Source organism: Camelus ferus, chromosome 6 (assembly GCF_009834535.1).
Source record: "Camelus ferus isolate YT-003-E chromosome 6, BCGSAC_Cfer_1.0, whole genome shotgun sequence".
Taxonomy (NCBI): Eukaryota; Metazoa; Chordata; class Mammalia; order Artiodactyla; family Camelidae; genus Camelus; species Camelus ferus.
Genome location: NC_045701.1, coordinates 2,680,592 through 2,697,404, shown reverse-complemented (window position 1 = coordinate 2,697,404; position 16,813 = coordinate 2,680,592). Strand labels below are relative to the sequence as shown.

General features: G+C 51.2%; 1 protein-coding gene across 1 annotated transcript in view; it reads right to left on the bottom strand.

Moving 5' to 3' along the window:
• Positions 1 to 16,813, bottom strand: part of MEGF11 (multiple EGF like domains 11) — a 332,393-nt gene that overhangs the window by 300,393 nt on the left and 15,187 nt on the right. The gene's annotated exons all lie outside the window — the stretch shown is intronic.

The following is a 16,813-nucleotide window of genomic DNA, read 5'->3' as shown; positions in this document are numbered from 1 at the left end:
GATGTGTCTTCTGGTCCTGCCGTTGTGTTTGATTCCACCCTCCAAGGTCAGACAAGCTTCTCCTGGGAATTCAGTTCCCACTGAAACACAGGTCTTCCAGATCTCTTCACCTGGCCCGCGGAAGGGCTGGGCTGCACCTGAAGCTCAGAAATCCATGGAAACAGCACCCCCGCTGGTAGCCCAGGTCAGGCTTTGCAGTGTTCCTCTGCCACTTGGCCCTCAGAGTCAATAGGATGCAGCTAATAACTCTCCCTGCCTGAGACCCCCATTCCCATCCATCCCTTTTATCCCCTCCGTCATCACCCTAGCCACCGTTCCAAATGTCTTGCAAAAACAAGAGTTACTCCTTGGATGGTTGCAAAGCACAGTTTACAAAAGTACTTTTTACACATGTTATGCCTCCTTAGAGCCCCAACAAGACCGCAGTTGGAGGCAGAGCAGGTGTAAGAATCCCAATATTTCAGACGGAAAGAGGTACACATCGGGGAGGTGGGTGAGGAATAGGAAGGAGAGAAGGCAACCGGCACGATTAACCACCTACTGGATGCTAGGCGCTAAATTTTCTTTCATTTGATTATTACAACAAGATTATGATGTAAGTATTATTAAGTCTTCATTTTGCAGATGAGAAACCTCAGTCCAGAAAGGTTAAGTAACCTATGCAACAACACACAGCCAATAAGGGCAGAAGGGGGATCAGACCTAAGCTTGCCTGACTCCAAAGCAGGGACCAGGCGCAAAGCCCAACATGCGCTCATCCGTCCATTCATTCATTTCATTCGTTTTTATCAAGAAGCAATTGGAGAGGGGAGGGTATAGCTCAAGTGGTAGAGTACATGCTTGGCATGCACGAGGTCCTGAGTTCAAGTCCCAGTACCTCCATTAAAGTAAATAAACAAACAAACAAACCTAATTAGCTACCCCTCCTTCAAAAAAAAAAAAAAAGAAGCGACTGGAAATCCTTTCTCTCTGTGGAGATTTCCTGAACTGACCAGACCCATGAGTGCTGTGGCCCCATCATCAGCTGTTCCTCTTCACTCTACATCCCCAAAAGGCTCAATCCTTTTACATTGTGTCATGTGTTTCCACACTGGGAATTCACTGGAGCATCCTTTGCCTACCATAGGCAACGACACCACCATCCCTTCCCAGCCTTACCCTCTATCTCTGTAGAGAGCCAAGGTCTTGGCTGTGTCGAGTGTCAAGGCTGGAATGACCCTTGGAGAGCATTCAAGAGATCCACAGAGAGGAAAGCTCTTGCCTCCAGTTCCACGGTGACATAGTGGCAAGACCAGGACTAGGCCCCAGGGTCCCCCAGCCCTCTTCACACTGGTCCCAACACAGCATCACTCCGTCACCAATGACGGTGACTGTCCTCTTTCCAGCATCTCTCCTGGGGAGAGGGCTGCCTGCGTCAGGGGCTCCCAGTGGGTCCAAAGCTCCCTCCTCCCTTCCACACTCCTACATCCTGCCCAGCCCCAGCTCAATCCTGCTTCTCCCCTGAAAGCTTTCCAGATTATTCTTGCCCACAAGGGTCTCTCCTTAAATCAACCACTGCTGCTGCTTCTACCTTCCATTCCCCCAGTGCCTCCAGATCACATATGATTTCACAACCATCACGAGCCTCAGTTTCACCTTCCTTCCAGTCCCAGATCACTACCCTCCCCAATGCACCTGGCACAGCTGAGAGAGCAGAAAGCAAAAAAGCAGGGAGGGAGGTGGAGACGACCCTGAGTGCTCACATTATCAGTTTTATTTATGAGAGATCTCTCTTATCTTTTCCCAGACTTAACAAGATTTGCCAATTCCCCCCCAGAGAACAATCTGGAAGACCCCTTGCCCCATTATAACACTGCCCAATAACCTACTCAGAATTAAACTTTGGGGTAAACTTCCACTTTTAAATTGAGACTTGCTCCCCTTGTGACTGATTGAGATGCCAGGATCCAACCACGTCTTCCACCCCATTAAATAAAGCCACATAAAAGCTGTCCTGCTAACAGCGCTTCCCTGACTTCCTCAAGCTGGCCCGCGATAAGTATTCCTAATTGCGCTCGTTAAAAAGTGGATTTATGAATCCCAATTAGGCCGCTTGTACTTACGCAGCAGCCGTTTTCAACACCACCCAACCTTCCTTCTTCCCGGGATGAAAGTATTTTTGCTGGGTGACAGGATAATTACTAAAACATAAAAGGACCCACTCGGTACCACAGCAGCCACTTCAGCAATTCTGTTAGGAGGGCTTAAAGACAAGCAGGGTTTGGATGGCAAATTGAAAGCCATGTTAAGCTTCCATCATTCCAAACCCTCAACTACGCAGGTGCCTCTCCTGGTGTTTCACCTTGGGTCCAGAATGACCTTCTAGATACCTGACTTCCACCTGCCTCACCCTTCCCCCTGCTCTTTATTTCCCAGCTGCTCCCCACCCATACCTGTGCCTCCTCCTCCCAGAGCAAGTTCTTCCACCTCATCTCTGCTTCCTCCCGTCTCCCTGAAAGAGCCAACTCAAATGTCTCCTCCTCCAGGAAGTCTTCCTTCCTTAACCCAGTCTTTCCCATCTACTGCTGTTCAAGTACTTACCATATCAGTCTGACTCCTCAATTGTGTTTGTCTCCAGGACTGGGTCTTATTCATCCTGACATCCCCAGTGTCTGACATGTGGCAGGGGACTCACTCATTCACTCATTCATTCTTTCCTTCAACAAACTTGTTGGAACCCAATTTTAAAATGGGCAAAGGATCTGAATAGACATTGCTCCATAGAAGATATACAAATGGCCAACAAGCACATGAAAGTTGTTCAACATCATTAATCATTAATCATTCAACATCATTAATCATATGCGTTTTGAAATGCAAATCAAAATCACAATGAGATATTGCCTCATACCCATCGAGATGGCCACTATCAAAAGAACAGAAAGTATAAGGGTTAATGAGGATGTGGAGAAACTGAACCCTCATACACTGCTGGTGTGAATGTAAAATGGTACAGTCACTTTGGACAACAGTCTGGCAGTTCCTAAAATGTTAAAAAATAGAGTTACCATATGACCCAGCAATTCTACTCCTATGTATACACCTAAAAAAGTTAAAATGTGTATCTGTGCAAAGATTTGTACACAAACTTCATAGCAGTATTATCACAGTAACCAAAAAGTAGAAACAACACAAGCATCCATCAACTGATGAATGGATAAATAAAATGTGGTATATCCATTCAATGGAATATTATTCAGCAATATAAAAGGATGGAGGACTAGTTCATGCTACAACATGGATGAACCTTGAAAACATTATGCTAAGTGAAAGAACCCAGTCACAAAGGATCACATATTATATGATTCCATTTATAGGAAATATCCAGAACAGGCAAATCCACAGACAAAAAGTAGATTAGTTGTTGCCAGGGGATGGGGGGAGGGAGAATGGGGAGTGACTATGAACATATATGGAGTTTTGGGGGGTAACTGTAGTGATCACACCAGAAATCGATTGTGATGAGGGCTGTGCAACTCTGTGAATGTATTAAATAAAACTGAATTCTAATAATATACTAAAAACTATTGAATTGCATACTTGCAATGATAAATATATCATATGTAGATTATTTCTCAATAAAACTGTTACCAAATTTGCAGCAACATGGATGGGCTTAGAGATTGTCATACTAAGAGAATTAAGCCAAAAAGAGAAAGACACATATATGATATCACTTATATGTGGAAACTAAAAAAATGGCACAAGTGAACTTCTTTACAAAACAGAAACAGACTCAAAGGCATTGGAAACAATCTAGGGGGGAAGGGGTGGGGGAGGGATAAATTAGGAGCATGGGATTTGCAGATACAAACTACTGTGTATAAAATAAACAACAATGTCTCACTGTATAGCACAGGGAACTATATTCAATATCTTGTAATAACCTATAATGATAAAGAATATGAAAAAGAAAATGTATATATGTTTAACTGAATCTCTATGCTGTACACCAGAAACTAACACAACGTTGTAAATCAACAAGACTTCAGTAAGAACAACAAGAAAAAAAAGAAAGGCAACAAAAACCAGCTCTCTCCCCAGGAAGGCAATGGCTGCAGGAGGAGTCCAGCAGGCAACGTGGCTTAAGTAGCCCAGTGAAGAGGTGGGAGACCAGTGCTCAGGGGTGACACCAGTCTGCACCCCACCAGCTTCCTCGACCATGTTTGGATCATTAAAATGCTTCCCTAATGAAGTAGGGAAGCCCTTTAGAAGTAGGCTGGATTCATCTGGTCATATCTGGTACACACACACTCACACACAGGCTCACACACGGTCCCACACATCTGAGCACACTCACTCCCATAAACAGCTCACATAATACACAGTCACAGACATGCGTGTACACATGTGCATGCACACACATTTGCCCAAGACACTACCCTGTATGCACTCACACTCACACAGGCATATGTTTGCAAAACACACTCACACATGGCCACGCACACTGAAGTACACACACATGGGCACACACACTGAAGTACACACTCATGCACAAACAGGTTGCATATACATACAGTCAGACACACACGCACCCACATACACACATGCTCAGGCACACGCAAACACGGGCACACGATCACACACGCATGTTCACACACACTTACGCATTCACACGCTGTCACACATACACACTCAAACACTTACCCAGAGGCAGCCCTCCCGCCCTCCCGGCCTCCAGGCTCTGCTGAGATTACAGGTAGCAGGGGGGCCAGCAGTTAAGCCTGACGATTCTTTTCCCATTTGCCAGGCTCTTTTCCTCCTTCAGAAAATTGGTACCTGGGCAAGATTCCCAGGGAGGTGGCACGAGGAAGGAAAACACACAGGTGTATAAAGAGCTCTGAAAAAACCCCGCTGTGGAAGAAGGCTCCCAGGATGTCCACAGGCAGCAGAAGTCACGTTGATGCTGGCGGGAGAGCTCTTCTTAGGTCCACAGAAAACACGTGGGGGTTCGCAGTGTCTGGAGACTGTCTCCCTCCACTGCCTCCCCGAAGCCCCGCTGTCCTGCTGACCCAGGAATCATCTCAAGCCTCAGTTTCCTCGTGGAGTCGCCGTGAGGACTGAGTCATAACACCCAGGAATTGCCACACGGTGAGCCTCGATAAATGACAGCTTTTATTCTTGACATGATTATTAATATCAGATATTAATAAAAGTAAATCCGGCAGCAATCCCCTGAGGCACTATTTTCCTCATTGTGTCCCAGTGAAAACAAAAGCCGGCGCTTTAGGTGATTTGTGCCCTGGATCACGTTGCCCAGTGGGAGGACGGGACTCCAGGGGACTCCTTCCTCGTCTCTGTGCCCACCACCCTCCTGGGGGCGCTGATTCTCCCCACCTGGCCCTACATTTCGAGCTCCTCCCTGTTTCTCAACCCCTCCTGGGGCCAGGGGGTGTTCCAGGGAGCGCGCAGACCACATCTTCCCTCCCAGTTCCTTCCACAGAAATGGTCCAGGCTCTGCTGTTTGGGACGTGCTCTGAAATGGCCCTTATCTTCTATTTCTTCATCCCCATTCTGCCTGAGGCCCCCAGGGAAGGATAACCGTGGCCCAGCTAGGCAGCAAGTCCCCTTCTGCTTCGGATCCCCTCTCTTAAGACCACCTGGGCTCAACCACCCAGCCTCTGGGACTGCCCCTGCCCACCCCAACACACACACACACACACAACCGCGATGGGAACTGGGGTGGAGGTGCCAGACCCCAAGGCCAGGAGCTAGTTTAGGTTCCTGCTCCCCCCCAGCCCTAGATCACCCTGTGACCTTGGACCAGTCACTTCCCCTCTCTGGACCTCAGTCTGCCCTCTGACCAGTGAGGGGCAGGAAGATCACCAAGCTATAACATTCTTTGAGGCCAGGAAGCGACCAGAATCTCAAAATCCAAGGCAGGCTAGGGAGGAAGGTAATCTGGGGTGAGGCAGCTTTTGAAATCATATCACAGCAGGAAGGCTCTTCAGAAAATGCCACACACAGAGGGTGTTCAGGTCATAGAGTCAATAAGAGACGCTGCCCGGCTGAGGGCTTACGGGAAGGCTGTCCCCCCACCGCCAGGGAGCCCTCACTGACAGCCAGACCTGCTCCTCCGCCTCCGGAATTTCCCTTTAAAGCCACTTGTGGCTGGTGGAGGGGGGCCCACCCACTCGCACGTGCACACAGACACACACTGGAGAGGACAGGACGGAAACCAGGCCAGGCGGGCCTGCAGGAAAGGAGCCCCCAGAAATAGCCCACCACCCACAGAGGGGACTGCTCCCCGCAATCAGACCACGTAGACAGAACCACCTCCATCACGGCCCGCTGAGGGATCCAGATCTGTCAACTTAGTGTAACGCTGCCGGTGCTGGATGTTTTCCATCTGTTCCTGCAGATCCTCTCGGCACACTTCTCCCTCTGCTCTGGGCCCCAGGAGGCTGACAGGTATGGATTGCATCGGAGGCTCCCTTGACCTCTGGCTTCCGGTTGGGTTCAGCCAAGGGGGCAGCCAGCAGGAAACTGTACAGCAGGAGAGCAAGCAGCAGCACTGATTTGGCTGCATCCCTTCTGGAAGGCCACGCTCCTGTCAGGCAGCCCTCTGTACACAGTACCCTCTCCAAGTCCCCGTGGTAGGTGGCATGGGGGGGGGGGTGAATGCTAACTGCTCCTGTGGTTGCTAGCCTCAGGGTGCTGCACTGTCCTTTGCTGGTTTTCCTACACTCCACCCACACCTTTGTAAATAGCCCCTTTCTTAAGCTCCCATCAAATTACCCAGCTTGAGTGTGCTAGCTGTTCCCTGCCAGGACCCCAAGACATCACTCAAGGAGAATGTCCTTGGTTGAATCATGGCAAGATCATCATGACCAGAAATAAGAAAGTCAGGCAGAAGCAGCCCTAGGGTTATCTGGCCTCGAGGCTTCTCATTGAACAGAGCTCTCTGTGGTCGGGTCCCAACCCCACATGCCCACCAGGACCCAGCTGGGAATGTCAGTGAGTCCAAGACTCCCAGGGGACCGTGGCGACCCAGACAGCACGTATCCCAGCTCAACGGGAGGCCACCACTCGGCTTCCTCTGCTGTCGCCAGGCAGGAATGCGGGCCTGGAGTGGCAGATCTTCTGATTATTCAAAGGAAATTGGAAATACATCTTTTTATGTGACATCCTCTCTTGGCTCACATGTTTTAAGAGCAAAACTGAAGCCAAACGCATCTGCAGCCAACAGAGAGTTGTTTGTTCCCCCACGAGTTAGTTACACTCTGATACTGAGATTCCATCTCCTATGTAGACAATTCAGAGCGATGACAGCTTTGGTGGCCCTGCCAAGGCTGCACACTCCGAATCTCGGGGAAGGAAGTGGGCCAGCAAGGGTCCTCTAGGGAAGAGGGCCCTTGGCAAAACCCAGACTGTGAGGAAAGACAGGCAGCGTCAGTGAGGCCAGCAGCTCTGGGTCGGGGACAGGGAGCCTGGCAAGATGGGGAAATGGATTACAGTGATTAGACATGGGGGCCCCAATGGACAATTAGCTGGCCTCAGAAAGGCTTGGGTTGAGGGGTGGGGGGCTAACTCAGTGGTAAAGCATGTACCTAGCATGGGCAAGGTCCTGAGTTCAACCCCCAATACCTCCATAAAAATAAAAAATTTTTAAAAATAAAGGAAGGTTTGGGTTATTTGGGTTTTGTTTGTTCATTCATTTATTACCAAGCTCTGCTTTGAGGCTGCATCAAGTTCTACCTGAAAGTTGCAGTGGTCCATATTCCCCATGCTGGTGGGCATCTTTGTCTCCTGGGAGACAGGGAAACTAGCATCATTCACAAGGGCCCAGTCTGTCTTCCCTGAACTGCTGGGTGCTTAGCTGGCTGTCCCAGAAAGGACACCTTATCCCCAGGTCCAGCCAAGCGCCCAGTCTCGGTGGGAGAGGAACACCTCTCTAGGGAAGAAACAGCTCCAGCTAGACATCCCTCAGCCTTGGTCTCCCTTCCTTCCCTGAGTTGCTCCAGAAGCATCGATCCCCTCGTCTGGCACTGGCCAGACACCACCAGGGATTGCCAGGCTGTTGTTTGGACCTTCTGTCTGTCTGACCTCTCCACCAGACCGTAAGCCCCTGGCAGCAGGACTGGATTTTAAGCTTTCCACCCTCTCTGGACTCTCCATAGCTTCTTACAAATGGAGTTCCATAAACACCCACATTATTGGGTATTTTGGGTGACATGGCTGGGTAGTAATAAGAAATTATAAGCATAATAATAATGATGACAGATGCCTTACATTTATGTAGCACTTTGAACTTTAAGAATAAGAAATAATAACCCTAATAATAGTCACAATAAAGGTCTTACATTCGGACAGCACTTTGAAGACTGCAAAACACTTTCACAGACTTCATTTTACACCATCTTCAAAATCATCCTTATAAAAAGTTAGTGGGGGGGGAATAGATGAAACAAGATAGGGGAGATGCACATCACTGCTGAAGCAGGGTGATGTGGACGTGGGGGAGCACTAAACTGTTCTCTCCACTTGGGGATCTATTTGAAATTTTCCATTATAAAGAGTTTAAAAAAAAAAACAAACACTCTACTATGTAAGTAAAGTAAGAGCCTTGATCATCACTAGTCTTCTTTTAAAGCTGAAGACATTAAAGCCCAGGAAGAGGGGCTGGCTGGCCCCATCCCTCAGTTATCGTGGACGCGCGTGACCAAGAACAGAGGGGGAGCATCTCCACTCCTTGTCACGTGCTTCCTTTCGTCCATCACTGTTGCCCCAAGTGGGTCCCACAAACATCGTTTCCTTGGATTGTTGAAAGGGTTCCACAGAAACTAAGATCCCATGGTTAAATAAGTTTTAACAGAGGGCTGAACAAAGCAATCAAGTCTATTTTTTTTTTCCTGCAGGACTTGTCAGAGCCTTTACAGAGCATTCTGTAGAACTAGTGTCCCCTAGAACACAGTTGGGAAACACTGAGCTCCATCAGGCCCCCCAGAGGAGCCTTTTTCTGCACCCAGACCCCTGCCAGCCCCCAGAGTAGGGCTTTCCAGACATCAGAACCCGGGCCAAGCCCAAGTGCTGCAGATCAGCCCTGCTGGGTATGTGTGAAGTGTTGGGTGACGAAAGGACCAAAATAATCTGTCAGGGGAGTGGGGGACTATGATGGAGTGTGGTAAGGCCTCTAATAATGGCTGGGTCAGAAGAGGAGTTGTTAACAATGCCAAGAGGGTCCATGAGGCCCCCCAGGCTCCCAAATAACATTACAGCCCCCACAAGACTTCATTTTGGAGGACAGAGGGGCGTTGTGTTTCCTGCAGGGGCTGCTCTTCAGGAACTGATGCTCCAACCCTCTCCTGGGCCATGAATTGAGCTGCTGATCCAAGCTCCCTCCCCCATTTCTGTGCTAATCCTCCAGCCCTGGACCCTTCTGTGCTCACACCAGCTTCTTTGAAGGTTTCATGGGCCCTTTGGGCAGCTTTATTGACACTTAATCACTAATGATGCAGGGTTTTTCCACCGTCCTCTCCACCCTTCTCCTCCTCCAGAGTAAGGCCTTGAGCCTCAGAAGAGCAAGTAAGAGACAAATATGATTTGCTGGGTGAAAGCTGGAAATGCTTGTGTATCGTGCTCAAACAACCGCTAATCCTCACTGAGCACGGACTGTGTGCCAGGCAGCGTGCTGGGTGCCTACCCACGTACAGTCCCCACAGTAACCCTAGGAGGAGGGGCTGTTTTACATCCCATTTCACAGATGGGCAAACTGAGGCACACAGCCGCAAGCATCACCCAGAAGATAGGTGATAGAGCTGAGCGTCGAACCCAGGCAAGGGGCGTCTGCAGGCCCTGCTCGGAGCCCCTCAGCTGAGCTGCCCCAGCCCACAGTCTCTGATCAGGAGCCTGTAGAGCTGAACTCGCCCCAGTCGCAGGTCTCCAGAGTCCAGGATGGCCCGGGGCGGCCAGCCTGGCTGCACAAAGACCCCCAGCCTGTAGAGACCATCTCCAGCAATCTCAGCGATTTCCCAGGCCCGCTGGCTTATTCCCCTGCCTTTGTACCCCTTCCCTGCTGCAATCCTGGTCACCCGCAATTGGGAGGCCCTTACCTGCAGCTGGACAAGCCCTGGCCAAGGCAGGCCGTGGAAGCTAGAATTAGCTGTGCCATCAGAGACCCAGCGTCCGAAGTCCCCAGGGAGCTCCGGGCAGCCTCACACCATCTAATCTCTGGCCTTTCCTTTGCCCCCTGGACGGCAGGCCCCTCTGAAATCCTGGGCTTCCCCCTTGCTTCCTGACCGGCACCCCAATCCCTGAGGGACCTGAATAATGACTCACACAACCTGCTTCACCTCATCACCCCCAAGGGAACGGACCCTGATCCTTACACCTCCGGTCTCTGAAATGAGCACTGACAAGGGAGAGGAAGGCCAGGGGGTCTCACCGAGGCCTGTAGTGTGCCGGCCCGACACCCACGAGGTGCCATACTTCCTGCCTCACCGACTCAACCCACCCACTACCTGATGAGGTAACAGTATCACCATATTATAAATGCAGAAGTCGAGGCTCAGAAAGGTAACTTCACATCACAAAAGCCGCAGGTGAGAGGAGGACCCTAGTCCATGCTGCCATCGAGGATGCCATGAGGGTTCCGACCATAATAACACCAGCAGTGGTGTTAACAAATGCAGATGTGACCCTGGAGGAGGTAACACCACCTCCATTTGACACCCAAACAGGGTAAGCAATGGGCTCGACCTCACTCAGCTGCTACAGATACTAACACTTAGCACGTACTGCATGCATCCTGCTCAGTGCTCAGCGTGCCTTATACATTTAATCCTCACAACACTATAAGACAACTACTATTATTATTCTCACTTTACAGACGGGGAAACTAAGGCTTAGCAAGCCAAAACCAATCACCCAGAGTCACTGCAGTAAATGCCTGCCCGGCAGCCGTGCCCCCTTCTTTCGCTGAACACTGTCATTTTGGAATGTGATGACTGGAACCACAGCAGCCATCTCACCACCATGAGGCGCTAGCACCACGATGAGCCAACATGCTGAGGAGAGCAGCCAGAGAGGTGGGAAGGACTGGGTTCATACGGTTCAAGCCCCTAATGTTATACTTTTTTGTTACTTGCAACTTAACAAGGAGAACATGAACCTGCATTTCTAGATTGTTTGAGTCTAAGCCCAGAGCTTGAATGCACCTCTAAAGAAGAGATACCAGGCTGTCAACCTATACAGACCCAAGGATGGTTTCCTCCCCTCAACCGTGAGCCTGCCTGGTTCAATCCTAAGTAGAGTGCACAAACCAGGGCCCAGGCCCAGCCTGGCCACCCAACCCTGATTCCAAGCCCCAAAAGACAAGGATCCCAGAAGGAGCCCTCAGCAGACACACCCCAGTGGAGGAAGGTCCTGGAGCCAGCCCCTGCCCCTTGGGAACCAAGTCTCGTCCCATTCTCCCTTCCCGCCGCCTTCCTCTGCCACTGCCCCATAAATCTCCAGTTTATTAATCCTTTACATGAAGCAGTCGGCATGGGGTCCTGATTTACTCCCTGTTCATAAAACACTGAGAAATTAAAGGTGGAAATTACCCAGAAGGACACAGAGCCTCCACTGGGGAGCCCCAGAGCAGTTCCTGGCCCAGAACCAGGCCCTCTCTGCCCTTCCCACCTTCCGAACTCAGGATCTGGTGATGTCATTGCCTCGTCCGCCCGACGGCCAAGAAGCAAGGAGGCTCTTCCCGACACGTACAACCTATTGACTCCTACTCTGCACAAAGCAAAGGGGTGTCACCGCCTTCCTGAAAACCCATTTCAGAGTCTCCTACTTTTTGAAGATTTTCCTCTACTTAAATCTCTTTTGCTGCAGACGGTGAGGGGTGTGGGGATCAAGTTTGATCAAGTTGGGGACCAAAAGTAGAGAGCTGATTAAAATAATCCAAATGCCAAAATATGTCACAAATCCAGAGACATGACCAGGAGGGAAAATGGAAACTTTGCATTAAATGACCTCACCTGCCCTGCTGTCTCAATCGCCCAATGTCATCCTCATTTCTCAAGCCTCTGAGGGCACCTCAATATCATTTCACCCCATCACTCCCCAAAACCCTCCAGAGACTCAGAACACTGATGTTGCTAAAATCAAGCAGAGCCTGGATCCTCCTAACAAAACCCTGCATGGTCTCAAGGCTCCCATATCTCACAGGACACCCCAAAACTGGCCGCCCAATCCCACCTCTTTCCCAAAAGTCAGGGAGAGCCACAAGCAGGCATCAGGGTCTCACGTCAAGGACAAGGACTAGTTCAGTATAACAACGTATCTTTAGCCCACCTACGTGCCAGGGACCGCGCTAGGTACTGAGTCCCTCTTTGACCAGGTCTCTGGTCCTGAGGCTGTCACTTTGGTTTTGAGGTTATAAGGCTTATAGAGCTATAAACCAGAGTGCCAAGGGGGAAGAAAAGGTCTCTTAGCCCAACAGAGGGAGGAGAATTCAGGGAAGGCTTCCTGGAGGAGGCAGTGTCTGGGCTGAATTTTGAAAGACAAGTGAGAGTCAGCCAGACTAAGGAAATAGGGAAGGGCACCGCAGTCAGAAAACAGCGTGAGCGGAGGCTCGGAGGTGTGTCGCAGCACCGCAGCACCGTGTGTTCTGGGGGAGGGGGTCTGGAAGCAGGTCTGTGTCACCAGAGCATAAAGTGCAGGGCGGATTATGGAGAGAGGATGAGGAGAGGCAGCTGGGCCTCGACTGCTGTGCTAAGGAGTTTTGACTTTATCCCGAGGGCAACGGGGAACCATTAAAAGGTTTCCGACAAGACAGGGACATGGTCCAGTCTGCACTTTAGAACAATCCCTTTGCCTGCCACGGGGAGTGTGGACTGGGTTGGGGGGAGACCACGAGCCAAAGATGGAGAAGGCTTGAGGCAAAGCAGGGGGCTGCTGAGTGAGGAGCAGCTCTTCATTCTGCGGGCACAAGCCACATCTGCCCTTGGTACTGTGGTCTGGATGGGACAAGGAAGCATGAGGGGGCAGCCTAGGGGCTCCGGGGTGGGGGGTTGGGGGGGAGGGCGTGGGAAGGGCTGCCCGGGAGAGAAGGAAAGCAACTCGAACCCCAGTCCTTTGGCCCGTGAGGGGGTCCCCCATGCGCCTCTGCACCCACCTGGCCACAGTGGCTCTTTGCAGAGAGCTCCCCCATCACCTCCAAGCACCACCACACCCCGCCCCTCCTGCCTCTGCTCAGCCTCCAGCTCCTCTTCCTGCCCTAGGCTGGGGAAGAGGCTCTGCCCGTCCATGGTCTATGTCCTCCATGGGAGAGCAGAGGGGCAGAGGGGCGGAGTCAAGGGGACGAGCCCACCCCAACCCCCTGGGGAGAGGCTGGACTGCCATCCCCACCATCTCACACTTGAAATTCACTTCATACCTTACTCTCAGGCCCTCCATGTGCTGAACACGGCCACACCCCACCCACCGCCCGGTGCCCTCTTCCCTTGTGCATTGACAACACCACCCGGGTGCCCCCCAGCCGTCGGGGTCCTGCGCCTGTGTGCGGACCCCCGTTATGTCTCCTCACTGGGTACTGAGTCTTTTCATTTCCAGCTGATACGATGTCTCGAGGCACCAAGTTTCCTTCATTCCTAGGGCTGGTGCTGCTCAAAGCCTGGTGGGAGAAACTTCCCAGGGACCGGGGAGACTCTGTGATGGGGTTTCCTTGTCAGAGTCCAGTTTGCCCTGAGAAGGTGTGTTTCCCGACGTCAGAGGGTCCAAAACCTCATCTCCTTCCAAATCACTCTCTCTGCCAAAAAAGACCACCAAGCTGCCAAAACAACAGCCTCAAAAGTGATGTTCTCGCCGTTCACCTCCAAAAAAGGCAAACAGTAAGCATGCCATCACCTGCAATTCTCGGATAATCCTGCAGAGTAGTGACTGTTGCTGCCATTTTACAGGTTAAGAAACTTGACTTGGAGAAGCTAAGCTGCTTACCCACGTCCCAGGCCTGGCTCTCCCAACTCTACTGTGCAGTCCACCGATGTGCAGAGAGGACCAAGTATAATCAGGTTGCAGCACCTCTCTGGCCTCAGTTTCCTCATCCGGAAAGTGGGATAACAGGAAGACCTCCCTCACAGCTTGGTGTGAGAAAACTGAATGAGGCCATCCATGGAGAAGCTGGCACAGGGTGCCCTCCCACGCACAGCCATCCTCCTGCTCGGCTCAATGCTGTCTGGAGGGCAGGCTGCCCTCCCAATGCTTCCTGCCTCCGTTGACTCTACGGCCCCTTCCTGGGGAGGGCAGGGAGAGGCACACTCCTGCATGATAAGTGAACCAATAAACGAATCTTTTTGCCTGGGTGGGTATAAATTACAGCAGGAAGCTTTTTGGGTTGGTGTCTTCTGTGGCATTAGAAGTATCATTAATTATGTATTAAGTGTTTGAAAGGAAAAGACGTCAGTAGCCTATAGGATGTATTTGCATAGTAATAGAGGATTATTAGATGCAATATCTATACTGAGGGCTACTGAGATTCAGGTCCCCAGCTTCTCAGGGCTGGTGAATTACAGCCACAAAAATCTCTGCCGTAGTAAATAATGGCATCCCAATTGCTGGAGGAACTCCCGATGCCTGCTGATGAGACGTGGGCAGCCGCCCAGCCAGGCTGAGGGGACAGCAGGACAGGACCTCGCGGCCCCGCTGCTGGGGGTCTGGTTTTCAGGGTGGGCGACCCCTCCCCCCAGCTCAGACCTGAGCTGGGCCAGAAACACCTGCCCGCCTTGGTCTGCAGATGCTCCAGAGAAATGCTGGAAGCTGCTTCCGAAACCTGGATTCTGCTAAAGACTTTTCTGCAAGTCCCTCTGGGAGTTAGATGCTCGAGTAAAAAGAAAATGCATGTGTTGCTTCTCAAACTGCAAGGGTGTGTGTCCCCTTTTAATGAGGAGATAGGGAAGGTTGGAGGAGAGCGGCTCCCACTCCTGGGAAGGTGAAGATCACCGAGCCCCCTGTAGTCAGGAGCCCAGGCTGCCCGAAGGCAGCAGAGACAGGATCCTACCAGAGCGGCAGTGACAAGAATAACAGGTGACGTTAAGTTAAGGCACGTTGACTGTGCGCCAAACCAGTTGTAAGCCCACTGCAGGGATTAACCCAACCCTCAGAGCAGCTCTGTGCGGCAGGTGTTATCACAACCCCATTGTACAGGTGAGGAAACTGAGGCACAGAACGACCTCCCCTAGATCGCATCATTGCTCCTCCCTCATCTCCTTCATGCGTTGACTTAAATGTCACCTTTTTACTGAGACCTTCCCTAATCACTCTGCTTAAAACTGCAATCCCATCCACACTCCACCACTCGTTACCTTGCCTGTCTTTTTTTCCGACATTACTTGTCAGCTTCAGATGTGCTCCATCAGCTACTAATTTTGTTTATAGGCTGGGTGTCTCCACTAGCATGTCAGCTCCACAAGGGCAGGGATTTCCGTCTGTTTGTCTCATATCGTTTGCTGCTGTATCCCCAGCAGCTAGAACAGGGTCTGGCACATGGCAAGTGCTCCATAAACATTTGTTGAATGAGTAGAGGTTGAGCCATCTGCCCAAGATCACCCCTAGATGGCAGAGCTGAGGTTCACGGCCAGGCACCCAGTGCTCGCAATCACTACCCCTCACCCAGGAAGGACCTTCTCTCTTATTAGGTCATATATGGGGGTTACAGAGGGACCCAGTCTCACCACTGCTGAATAAAACTCCACGGACAACAGTGATCTCTGAGCCTTCTCTGTTCCCCTGAACTGAGTCGGGAATGCAAGGGCTTCTGGCAGCGGCTCCCGTCTGACTTTTTGTGGACGAAGACAAGCAGACTTGAAGACAGACCCTCTCCAAATAACCCCTGTGTTATGGACTGAATGTTTGTGTCCCCCACTCCCCAACCCCCAAGATTCATATGTTGAAGCCTTAACCCCAGCGTGATTGTATTTGGAGTAAGGAAGTAATTAAGGTCAAGTGAGGTCATACGGGTGGGACCCTGATCCAGCAGGATTAGCGTCCTTAGACGAAGACTCACCAGAAAGCACTCCAGCTCGTTCTCTCTCTCTCTCTCTCTCTCTCCCTCCCTCCCTCCCTCTCCCTCTCTCCCTCTCCCTCTCCCTCTCCTCTCTCTCTCTCTCTCTCTCTCTCTCTCTCTCTCTCTCTCTCTCTCTCTCTCTCTCCGACCTGTTGTGAGTGACCACTACCCAGGAAGGGCCATGTGATCACATAGCAAGAAGGCAGCTGTCTGCCAGCCAGGAAGAGAGCTCTCACCAGAACCCAAATTAGCCAGAATCTTGATCCTGGACTTCCAGCCCCCAGAACGGTGAGAGATTAATTTCTGTTGTTTGGGCCACCCAGTCTCCAGTACCGTGTTATGACAGTCTGAGCAGACAAGCATACCCAGTCATTGCTGAGTGCTGAGTGGGTCTCTCACCTGCTCAAGAATGCTGACGGCTCCCCACTGCCTGCAGGGTCAGGGCCAGACTCCAGCACCTGGTCCTAACTGTGGATTAATTAATTGGCTAATGGTGGCTGAATCAGACCCGATTTAGGTGGCTCCCCAGACTTGCTCAGCCCCATCTGCCTCCAAGACCACCCATCTGCTACTTGTGCAGTGGAGAGATGGGCCGCCGCCACCATCTCAGCCTCCTCTGGGGTGAGGGCCCGGCTCTGGCACAACCTCCCCTGCACGCAAAACAGGAGCCATTGCAGCTCCAGTGCCCAGGTTCACTGCCCTGGACATAAGGAGGTGCTGGCTGTTCTCACTTCTGGACTCAGCTGAGGCACCACACCACAGGGCACGGGGTACGGCATCCCC